Genomic DNA, 13,217 nt, shown 5'->3' on the forward strand with positions numbered 1-13,217 from the left:
AATGATATTTGAGAAATATTGTGTTATGAAATACATAAATTGTGGCCTTTTTAGTTTCTCAGATGAGCTATATTCCCTCTATTTACTGGGTCTTTGCATGTAATGTGGCCTCTTTTCCAGGCTAACTCCTAATCTTCCCTCAGAATACAGGTCTGTCATCACTTTCTGGGAACACTTTTTGGATCTCCCTGACTTTGTCCATTCCTCTTATTATTAGTCATCATAGCACTGTGTACTTCTAAATTCAGTGTTTATGACAGCTGTGCTTATCTATTCATCTGTATTCACGTTAAGCTCTACCAGGACAAGGACTATATCCCTTCTTTCTTACTCTTCTCTTGCTCTACCATTATATTCTCAGCTTAGTAAAATGCCTGGCATATAGGTAAGTTCTCAATAAATATTTATTTATTAAAAATATTTTAAACTCTTTATTGAATTTGTTACAATATTGCTTCTGTTCTATGTTTTGGTTTTTTGGCTGTGAGGGATGTGGGATCCTAGCTCCCCAACCAGGGATTGAACCTCCACCCCTTCCATTGGAAGGCAAAGTCCTAACCACTGGACTGCCAGGGAAGTCCCTCAGTAAATATTTATTTAATGAATGAAGGAGATAATGAATAAATGAACAAATTCAAGAGCCTTGACCATTTTCTATGACACAGATAATACTGTTTATTAAATTTAACTTAAAAATATAATTTGAAAAAGAGGGACAGATTTATAGCCATCTACACGTCTTTCTATAGTACCACATGCTTGGCAGGTTCTGTGTTATCCACAACACCCCCTTGCGACAGCCCATGTGCTGGGAAACACTTGAATACCTCCAACTGGAGCCTTAATCTAACATGACCCAATCTGAGCTGTGCATCTCCATGCCATCCTTCCCAAGCTTGTGCTGTCTACCTTCATGAATGGCCCCGTTTTATCTCCTCCTGGTCATACTTCTTTGTTTGATTACTCCTGATGACCTCCAAGCTATCTTTTGTTATTTCCACACCTCTCCATTCTCACTGCTACTACCTTTGTCCAGGTCACTAAGGTCATGTGCCATCATGGTCTCATCACTCTCTGTTACAATCTCCAGTGAATTTCCTTGGGATTTAGGAAATTTTCCTAAATGTCATTTTAACCACAAAACTCTCATGTTTAAAATCCTTCGCTTGCTTGAAAAACTAGACAATTCTTCAGTATGGATCACACATCAGGTCGTACCAGCATCTCCTGCTTTGCCTCTTTTCCTTTCTCTGGTTCCTAAGCTCCAATATCCACTTTCCTATAACAAGTTTCTGTACATTTTCAACCTGTTTTAACACAAACTTTCTAGTATGTTTTACTTTGTGGTAAGGCAAATACTCCCTTCATTACTCTTTAGCTAAAAGATGTAGGATCTTATACTTTTAAGTTTTTCAGATAAAGTTGAAAATAAATCTGCCTGAACTTTCCATAGAACTAGGAAAATGCACCCCTGCCTCCCTCTGCTTTTCTCTGCAGATGATGCAATTGATTCTTCAGTTTGTAGCAAGAACAAAGGAGGTGCTGTTGGGGGGTCTAGTTGCCTTAGTCCCTGATCTGCTTCCCCTGCAAGTACAGTGCCTGTTTTCAGGCTGGAATATCTCTCCAGGCAAACATATCGCTCTGCTAAGAGAGAAGTTCTTGGAATACTGTCATATGACAAAATGTATTACAGCCTGAAACTCAGTAAAACAAGTTGTAATAAATAATTATCTGATTAGTTTTCATAATATTTTGCATGTTTTTATTTATGTTTATAGTATTTGCAAGCATCTTCTTATACTAGTGTTATTTTCCTTCTGCACATGTTTTGGGCGGTGGATTTTGAAGCCATTTCATCTGCTTTTATTTTTGAAGGATTTGTTTAAAATTTCTCTTCAGCAGTTGGATCTCTTCCTTGTTTTCCAGTATGATGAGTTATTCATCTTTTTTAAACACAGATTTTAAACATTTTAATTGTTTTAGAGATATGAGCTAAATGTACTCTCTGTCATCTTGTTTCAATCTAGTTTTTTATAAACAACATAATTTAAACAATTTTTCTAACTGACTCCATTTTATTTTGTGCTCTTATGATCAATAAAATATGATTTGAAATAAATCTTATTTCTTTCCTTTCTTTTCATCTCCCTTCCCAGGTTTTAGTGATGTAAAATGGAATTTAATTATTTGGTTGTTATTAATATTTTTCCTAAAATATTAAACAAATGTGTTAAATTTTACAAGCTCATTTTAAACAATTGTTTAGAGTTAACAATATATTTTATTTATTTATTTATTTATTTATTTTGTGGTATGCAGGCCTCTCACTGCTGCGGCCCCTCCCGCCGCGAAGCCCAGACTCCGGACGCGCACAGCCGCTCTGCGGCATGTGGGATCCTCACGGACCGGGGCACAAACCCGCGTCCCCGGCATCGGCAGGCGGACTCCCAACCACTGCACCACCAGGGAAGCCCAACAATATATTTTTAAAATAATTTTATTCCAGAATGTTTTGCAACATTTCCTGAGTTCTTTATGCAAGCTAATTTTTGATTTTACTTAGATAATTTGTTTAATAAAAGGTGTTAAATGGCACATTCTTTGAGTTTCTGAACGTTCAAATATGGATTAATTTTGCCCTCATTGGAGAATGAAAGTTTGCCTAAATAAAACATTTTAGGATTATGTCATTACCTCAAAATTCTGAAATCTCTCTCCACAGCATTGCACTAGAGGTATTTGAAGCCAGTGTCATTCTCTTCTTCTGTAAGCAGTCAGTATTTTGTCTAAAAATTTGGGATTTTCTTTTTGTCCTGGGAATTCAGAAACAACCCCAGAAGAGACCTAAAACAAGAACAAGAAACACATAATGCAGTATCTGGGGGAAGAGCATTCCACGCAAAGAAGCTACAAATAAAGTAGCATTATACTGGATGTGTTCTAATATCTATAAGAACTTCAGCATAACTGGATTGGAGTAAGTGATGGGGGACATAGTAGGAGATGAGGCCACTGAGTTGGAGTCGCACCATGAAGGAGCCTTATAGGCCATTGCACAGGCATTGAAAGTCACTGGAGAGTTCTGAATTAAAGTATAGCACTTCTTAGGTAAAAGAATATGAGTCCTAAAACACAAATGATACCTGGTCTCACCATCAAACGACTGTAAAATCGGGCACAATTGTATCTATATGCAAATTACAGTGACCCTGATTTGCTTATTGGGGACAAACTTAGCCTTACTAAAAGTATGTCTCACTTATGCTTACAAACCAGATTTTCAGCATCAGTTATCAACTGGCTTCTGACTTGTTTTTTTTCTCTCCAGTTCATGTTTCCACTTGCCAACTATCTTCTGCTCACAAGGTTGCTTGGAGCAGCATTATAACTTCCACTGCTGCTCATGTACCCAAGGTGAGAAGATGATATCTTCTCACCTGTTTCTCCCAAAGCAACCAAACAATGCTCAGGTGCCTTTTGGAGGGATGTATGGCCTATTTTTCAGTTCTATGTCTCATTTGATACCTAGTTCCAGAAAATGTTTTGCTTGTGTCTAATCTCCTAAAGCCTCTTATGTACAATAGCATCAGCTCAGGCTTTTTCACTTCTCTTGGGATTTAACAAAAAATCTCTTAACAACTTTTCCTTCAGTTGCAGTTGACTGGCCAAATTAGATAGTTAAGTCATAGCAGCAAATAAAATCATATTAGTTGTAAAGGATTTACATAAACTCAATTAGAACTCAACATCTTAAAAGACCTAAAAATTATTCTCAATATTTCTCGTTATTAAAAGTGTCCCCAAAACACTAGTAGCAGCACCTTTGCCTATCACTAAAATACCGTATGTGTCCCAGAAACCATATTCTACATTTAAAGAAAAAAGAGAAATTCCTTTAGGAGAGGTAGTTGCTTTCATTTTGTATTAAGAAAATGATTAACTATAATTAATAATTTCTATTAATTATAGTTTCATTTGTATGCATGGCTATTTGTGTAAGCAGATAGGACTAAACAGGGGATAATAAGCCAAGTAGTCACAGGCAAAGTACACGTTGAATCAAATACAGGAATAATTGTTTACCAGCAGTAATCATCTATACAATAAACAGGTAGAAAAGGAGTCCTGCAGTTCATCATTATAGATGATCACACAAAATAACCAACCACAAATAAAGTTCAAAAGTGTCTTCCAACATGATGAATTGGTCAAATATTTTATTTTATTTTATTTTATTTGGAAAGAGACTCAATTTTATTTTACTTTTAAATTCAGAAAACGGAAGGATTAAATTTTATGAGAGATGTTTTCTGGGAAAAGCAGTATAAAATACATCACTGAGATAAACTTTATTCTGTAATTATTTAATAGTCTACAAAAATACATTATTTAAATATGGACATGACAGAGAATCATCTTAAAACAACCTAATTTTTTTAAACTGAGCATACAAATTTAGGGTCAAAATAAGTTTAATTAAAATTTATTTGATAAACAACAAAGATTTACCATATAGTACAGGGAGCTATATTCAATATCTTGTAATAAACTATAATGGAAAATAATCAAAAAATATATATATAAATATATATGTATAACTGAAGCACTTTGCTGTACACTTGAAACTAACACAATTTTGTAAATCAACTATACTTCAATAAAAAAATTTATTTGCATTTATTTGTGACCTAAAGTAACATTTACCACAATCATTTAATCTTGAATGTTTAAGAATCCAAGAAAGAGGAAAACAGCACTGTCATTTCTAGTTAATTCACTCAGCATTTAAGAACCTAGCAACATGGTTTACACCATGAGTCAAGTAACCATTTTGTCATTGAATTAAATTATTACAAAGAGACAACATACTATATTTAAACTATACTTAAGTCCTGAGTTGCTAAAACATTTCTCCAGTCCTCAGTGCCTAACGACCATGTAATTTATGTCAAGTGCAAACAATCAGAGGAGAACAACTAGGGACTCTGAACATTGGGACTTGGGGATGCTTTGCATCGCGCCCCATCCTCTGCTGTCCTCCTATCGCTGGGGGGCGATGAGACACCCTCACCTCCCAGCCCAGGATGCTGCCACTGTGGGTGCTGCTCCTTCTGGCTATTTTCCAAGGAAACTTAACTTTCACAATTTTTATTTTACACAAAGTCTAAGAACCACTTACACTTTCTTTTGTCTGAATATAGAACATATGTTTGCTTTTGGCTCATCTTGAAGTCACTCTTAAAGCATCCTTGGAACTGTGATGGCAGCATCTCCTGGCCTCAGACCTGAGGGGCTCAGGTGGGGATAAGAACCTTGAGTGTTTGCCCAGCACTATGCCACCCTGTCACCCTGCGAGTGTAGCCCAGGGATATAATGGTCGCTGGCTGTAGGGCTTTGCCCAATGCAGGGACCCAGGTGGTCTGTTTCTGGAGATCTCTGTCTCCTACCAGTTACTTGCCCCTAACCCTTGACCAGAGTTCACTTGACTAAGGTTCTGTTCCTTGAAACCTTAAGAGGTCTGCCCCTAGGAGACCCAGGGAGGTAAATTATGAGACATGCAGGAAGAGCTACAGCTGGTAAAAGTTCCTGTACAAGATAAGTACTGGTAGTGGGTCACCACACCACCAGCCGAAGGGCAGAATCCATTTGCTCAATGATCCCATAAACAAGCTGTCTAGTGCACCAGGCTATCCGCTCTGGGACAACAGGATCTTAACATCTCAGAGGGTGACTCAGGGCACATCTGCATCTGCGTGGTCGTTCACTAGTTCCACGGGTGACAAATACATGCCCACTTTCCATTCTCTCCATCTGCCTTCACAGAGATGGTAACATATAACAAGAGATATCTTTAACAGTTTGTAATTGGTTACTATGGAAAGTCACCCTCAGAGTCTCTAAGAATTGATAAGCGAAAGGAATTAGAAACAATAACACTGGAAGTTGCCGGAAGAAGACCTTTAAATGACCTTAAAGTCAGTTAGTGAGTTTGATGGGGTGGGGGAAAGAATTAAAAGCTAGAATACAGTTCATGCCTCCGGGCTCGCTCACATGGAACCAGGGCCCTGCCCAGTCCCCTAACTCTGCTGTGGTTTCTTTGCAGATGCACACAGTGTCACACGGGCTGGTGACAGGTTGTGTTTAGCAGAGGCTGTGGCATGATGCGTGAGATGGGGTTCTTGGGTCCCCTGGTGTTTGGTGCAGTACTCCACTCCCTGAGGACCTCTGTGGACACCTGGGTTAACAGCCCAAAGAACTGACAGGCTGCGCAGTGTTCACCAGGAATCACAGCACTCAGCGGCACTGGGTGTCTGGCTTTCCTCTTCAGAGTCATCCTCGTCCATCCGCACAGCCCTTAAAAGCCTGGGGTGGGGCTGGGGCTGGGGGTGGGATATGCGGTTGATGTGCTTCCTCTGGTCTCTGGAATTTCTCCTTGGAAATCATCTTTGGTGGCGAAAGTTTATAAGCCACAGAAGAAATCCAGCCTTTTGACTCTACTGCCACACTTCATTTTGGAATAAAAACTCTTTGCTAAGTGGCTTTCTGTAAAAGCCAGATGTCTGTGCTCAGAGGACAGGCTTGTGACCTGGTTCTGAAGGCCACTTTCCCACTGCTGAGGCAGATTTCCCTTCTCCCCCACCATGGCTCCAGGACACAGTACAAAGAGAGCTTCATCATTTTACAACCACATAATCCTATTTGAAACAATGCTGATTTTACAAGAATCGAAACAGAGGGACATGATACACAGCAAGCTGTTCTAGAAAACTTTGGAAACACTCTCTGCCTCACTGGGGTAAATGGAGAAAAGTTCCCTGTAAGCGCTTCTGCCATCTCCAGGGGTCTGATGGAGGAGCCTCAACTACTTCCAGGTCTGTGTGCATAACACCTCCCAGGACAGCTGCTTCTCCTCAGGGCCTGGACCTAGGGACCTCCAACAACCATGGCCCACTGGTCAGGTGAGGCCTTGGTAACACTGCAGCCAGCTTCCAAATAATTCCCATCAGTGGAGTCAAACTTTTCAAGTGAAATTTTATTAATATTTTTATTCTGTTCTCTTTCAAACTGGTATAATTCAAAAACACAGAGAACAGGCACACAGTGCTTGGCTTTAATATCACTTTCCTGAACAACAGCCAGCTTGGAATCCACAGTCAGGATGGAGACACATGGGCCTAGTGCACAAGGACCTGCTTTTTGACCTGATTCAGGTCTCAGTTACAGGCCTTTGGCATTTAGTCTTGAGTGAATAAGTTCTTCTTTTTCCTTATGAAAAATCAAATTCTGGTTTTCCCAGAAATGTTGGTTCCATTCTTGTGTTTTTTGACTTAATTCTCTTAGCTTTTGTTCCAATGGTGATTCATTTTCAGGGATGTAAAAGTGAACAGGTCGAAGGTTAGAATATTTATCTGGGGGTCTTATCCAATCACGGCAAGATTTCTATGGAGGGTTGGGGGGTGACCTTCAAGATGGTGGAAGAGTAAGACATGGAGATCACCTTCTTTCCCACAAATACATTAAAAATACATCTACATGTGGAACAACTCCTACGGAACACCTACTGAACGCTGGCAGAAGACCTCAGACTTCCCCAAAGGCAAGAAACGCCCCTGGGTAGGGCAAAAGAAAAAAGAAAAAACAGAGACAAAAGAATAGGGACAGGACCTGCACCTCTGGAGGGGAGCTGTGAAGGAGGAAAAGTTTCCACACAATAGGAAGCCCCTTCACTGGTGGAGATGGGGGGTGGGCAGGGGGGAAGCTTCGGAACCACAGAGGAAAGCACAGCAACAGGGGTGCAGAGGGCAAAGTGGAGAGATTCCTGCACAGAGGATCAGTGCTGACCAGCACTCACCAGACTGAGAGGCTTGTCCGCTCACCCACAAGAGTGGGTAGGGGCTGGGAGCTGAGACTCGGGCTACAGAATTCAGACCCCAGGGAGAGGACTGGGGTTGGCTGCATGAACACAGCCTGAAGGGACATAGTGCACCACAGCTAGCCAGGAGGGAGTCCAGGAAAAAGTCTGGACCTGCGTAAGAGGCAAGAGACCATTGTTTTAAGATGTGTGAGGAGAGAGGATTCAGAGCACCAAGTAAACGAGTTCCAGAGACGGGTGCAAGGCATGGCTATCAGTGCAGACACCAGAGACAGGCATGAAATGCTAATGCTACTGTTGCAGCCACCAAGAAGCCTGTGTGCAAGCACAGGTCACTACCCATACCTCCCCTCCTGGGAGCCTGTGCAGCCACCACTGCCAGGGTCCCGTGATCCAGGGACAAATTCCCCAGGAGAAAACATGGCATGCCTCAGGCTGTTGCAATGTCATGCTGGCCTCTGTTGCCACAGGCTCACTCCACAATCCATACCCCTCCCTTCCACTGGCCTGAGTGAGCCAGAGCCCCATAATCAGCTGCTACTTTAACCCTGTCCTGTCTCGGCGGGGAACAGATGCCTTCAGTTTATCTACACGCAGAGATGGGGCCAAATCCAAAGCTGAACCCCAGGAGCTGTGTGAACAAAGAAGAGAAAGGGAAATTTCTCCCAGCAGCTTCAGGAACAGTGGATTAGATCTCCACAATCACCTTGATGTACCCTGAATCTGTGGAATACCTGAATAGAAAACAAATCATCCCAAAATTTAGGTGGTGGACTATGGGAGCAACCGTAGACTTGCGGTTTGCTTTCTGCATCCAATTTGTTTCTGGTTTTATGTTTACCTTAGTTTAGTATTTAGAGCTTATTATCATTGGTAGATTTGTTTATTAATTTGGTTGCTCTCTTCTATTGTTTTTAATGTATATATATATTTTCCTTTTTCTCTTTTTGTGCGTGTGTATGTTTATGCTTCTTTGCGTGATTTTGTCTGTATAGTTTTGCTTTTACCATTTGTCTTACGGTTCTGTCTTTCCATTTGTTGGGTTATTTTTAGTATAGTTTTTAGTGCTTGTTATCATTGGTGGATTTGTTTATTGGTTTGGTTGATTTTATTTTTTAATAATATATTTTAATTTTTATTTTAATAATTTTTAATTTAATTTTATTTTTTTCTTCCTTTCTTTTTTTTCTCCCTTTTCCTCTGTCAGCCACATGGGGCAGCCACCCTGACCCATGTGGCTGACAGGGTCTTGGTGCTCCAGCTTGGTGTCAGGCCTGAGCCTCTTAGGTGGGAGAGCCGAGTTCAGGACATTGGTACAGCAGAGACCTCCTGTCCCCATGTAATATCAAATGGCAAAAGCTCTCCCAGAGATCTCCATCTCAATACTAAGACCCAGTTCCACTCAACGACCAGCATGCTTCAGTGCTGGAAACTCCACACCAAACAACTAGCAAGACAGGAACACAACACCATGTATTAGCAGAGAGGCTGCTGAAAATCATAATAAGTTCACAGACACCCCAAAACACACCACTGGATGTGGTCCTTCCCAACAAAAAGACAAGATCCAGCCTCATCTACAAGAACACAGGCACCAGTCCCCTCCACCAGGAAGCCTACGCAACCCACTGAACCAACTTAACCCACTGGGGGCAGCGACCAAAAACAAGGGAACTATGAACCTGCAGCCTGTGAAAAGGAGACCTCAAACTCAGAGAGTTAAGCAAAATGAGAAGGTAGAGAGACACACAGCAGATGAAGAAGCAAGATAAAAAATCACCAGAACAAACAAATGAGGAGTAAATAGGTATTCTACCTGAAAACGAATTAAGAGTAATGATAGTAAAGGTGATTCAAAATCTTGGAAATAAAATGGAGAAAATACAAGAAACGTTTGACAAGGACCTAGAAGAACTAAAGAGCAAACAAACAGTGATGAACAACACAATAAATGAAATTAAAAATTCTCTAGATGGAATCAATAGAAGAATAACTGAGGCAGAAAAATGGATAAGTGACCTGGAGGATAAAATAGTGGAAATAACTATTGCAGAACAGAATAAAGAAAAAAGAATGAAAAAATTTAAGGACAGTCTCAGAGATCTCTGGGACAACATTAAATGCACCAATATTCAAATTACAGGGGTCCCAGAAGAAGAAGAGAAAAAGAAAGGGAATGAGAAAATATTTGAGGAGACTATAGTTGAAAATTTACGTAATATGGGAAAGGAAATAGTCAATTAAGCACAGGAAATGCAGAGAGTCCCATACAGGATAAATCCAAGGAGAAACACGCTGAGACACATATTAATCAAACTATCAAAAATTAAATACAAAGAAAAAATATTAAAAGCAGCAAGGGAAAAGCAACAAATAACGTAGAAGGGAATACCTATAAGGTATTCTGCAACCCAGAAGAGACTGACAGGACATATTTAAAGGGATGAAAGGAAAAAACCTACAACCAAGATTACTCTACCCAGCAAGGATTTCAGTCAGACTCGACAGAGAAATCAAAACCTTTACAGACAAGCAAAAGCTAAGAGAATTGGGCTTCCCTGGTGGCACAGCGGTTGGGAGTCCGCCTGCCGATGTGGGGACATGGGTTCATGTCCTGGTCTGGGAAGATCCCACATGCTGTGGTGTGGCTAGGCCTGTGAGCCATGGCCACTGAGCCTGTGCATCCAGAGCCTGTGCTCTGCAACAGGAGAGGCAACAACAGTGAGAGGCCCACGTACAGCAAAAAAAAAAAAAAAAAAAAAAAAAAAAGCTAAGAGAATTCAGCACTACAAAACCAGCTTTACAACAAACGCTAAAGGAACTTCTCTAGGCAGGAAACACAAGAGAAGTAAAAAACCTACAATAACAAACCCCAAACAATTAAGAAAATGGCCGAAGGAACATACATATCAATAATTACCTTAAGTGTAAATGGATTAAATGCTTCAACCAAAAGGCATAGACTGGCTGAATGGATAAAAAGCAAGATCCATATATATACTGTCTACAAGAGACTCACTTCTGACCTAGGGACTCATACTGACTGAAAGTGAGGGGATGGAAAAAGATATTCCATGCAAATGGAAACCAAAAGAAAACTGAAGTAGCAATTCTCATACCAGACAAAATAGACTTTAAAATAAAGACTATTAGAAGAGACAAAGAAGGAAACTACATAATGATGAAGGGATCAATCCAAGAAGAAGATATAACAATTGTATATATTTATGCACCCAATATAGGAGCACCTCAATACATAAGGCAAAAGCTAACAGCCATAAAAGGGAAAGTGACAGTGACACAATCATAGTAGGGTACTTTAACACCCCACTGTCACCAATGGACATATCTTCCAAAATGAAAATACATATGGAAACACAAGCTTTAAATGATACATTAAACAAGATGGATTAATTGATAATTATAGGACATTCCATCCAAAAAACAATGAAATACACTTTCTTCTCAAGTGCTCATGTAACATTCTCCAGGATAGATCACATCTTGGTCACAAATCAAGCCTTGGTAAATTTAAGAAAATTGAAATCATATGAAGTAACTGTTCTGACCATAATGCTATGAGACTAGATATCAATTGAAGGAAAAAAACTGTAAAAAATACAAACACATGGTGGGTAAACAGTACACTACTAAATAACCAAGAGATCACTGAAGAAATCAAAGAGGAATTCAAAAATTCCCTAGAAACAATTGACAATGAAAACACGATGACCCAAAACCTACAGGATGCAGCAATGGCAGTTCTAGGTGGGAAGTTTATAACAATACAATCTTACCTAAAGAAACAAGAAACATCTCAAATAAACAACCTAACCTTACACCTAAAGCAATTAGAGAAAGAAGAGCAAAAAACCCCAAACTTACCAGAAGGAAAGAAATCATAAATATCAGATCAGAAATAAAAGAAAAAGAAATGAAGGAAATGATAGCAGAGATCAATAAAACTAAAAGCTGTTTCTTTGAGAGGATAAATAAAATTGATAACCAGACTCATCAAGATAAAAAGGGAGAAGACTCAAATCAATAGAATTAGAAATGAAAAAGGAGAAGTAACAACTGACACTGCAGAAATACAATGGATTATGAAAGATTACCACAAACAACTATATGGGAATAAAATGGACAACCTGGAAGAAATGGCCAACTTCTTAGAAAGCACAGCCTTTTGAGACTGAACCAGGAAGATATAGAGAATATAAACAGACTAATCACAGCACTGAAATTGAGACTGAGATAAAAAATCTTCCAAAAAACAAAAGCCCAGGACCACATGTTTCATAGGCAAATTTTATCAAAGATTTAGAGAAGAGGTAACACCTGTCCTTCTCAAAATCTTCCAAAATATAGCAGATGGAGGAACACTCCCAAACTCAGTCTACAAGGTCCCCATCACCCTGATACCAAAACCAGACAGATATCACAAGAAAAGAAAACTACAGGCCAATATTACTGATGAACAAAGATGCAAAAATTCTCAACAAAATACTAGCAAACAAACTCCAAGAGCACATACAAAGGATCATACACCATGATCAAGTGGGGTTTATTCCAGGAATGCAAGGATTCTTCAATATACACAAATCAATCAATGTGATACACCATATTAACAAACTGAAGGATAAAAACCATTTGATCATTTCAATAGATGCAAAAAAGCTTTTGACAAAATTCAACACACATTTATGATAAAAACCCTCCAGAATGTAGTTATAGAGGGAACCTACCTCAACATAATAAAGGCCATATATGGCAAACACGCAGCCAACATCATTCTCAATGGTGAAAAACTGAAACAATTTCCTTTGAGTTCAGGAACATGACATGGTTGCCCATTCTCACCACTATTATTCAACATAGTTTTGGATGTTTTAGCCACAGCAATCAGAGAAGATAAATAAATAAAATGAATCCAATCATAAAAGAATAAGTAACTCTGTCACTGTTGGCAGATGGCATGACACTATATATAGAGAATCCTAAAGATGCTACCAGAAAACTACTAGAGTTAATCAATGAATTTGGTAACGTAGCAGGTTACAAAAGTAATGCACAGAAATCTCTTCCATTCCTGTACACTGATGATGAAAAATTTGAAAGACAAACTAAGGAAACACTCCCATTTACCATTACAACAAAAAAAATAATATACCTAGGAGTAAACCTACCTAAGGAGACAAAACCTGTATGCAGAAAAGTATAAGATACTGATGAAAAAATTAAAGATAATACAAACAGATGGAGAGATATACCATGTTCTTGGATTGAAAGAACCAGCATTGTGAAAATGACTATATGACCAAAAGCAATCCACAGATTCAGTGCA

Source organism: Delphinus delphis, chromosome 1, assembly GCF_949987515.2.
Source record: "Delphinus delphis chromosome 1, mDelDel1.2, whole genome shotgun sequence".
NCBI lineage: Eukaryota > Metazoa > Chordata > Mammalia > Artiodactyla > Delphinidae > Delphinus > Delphinus delphis.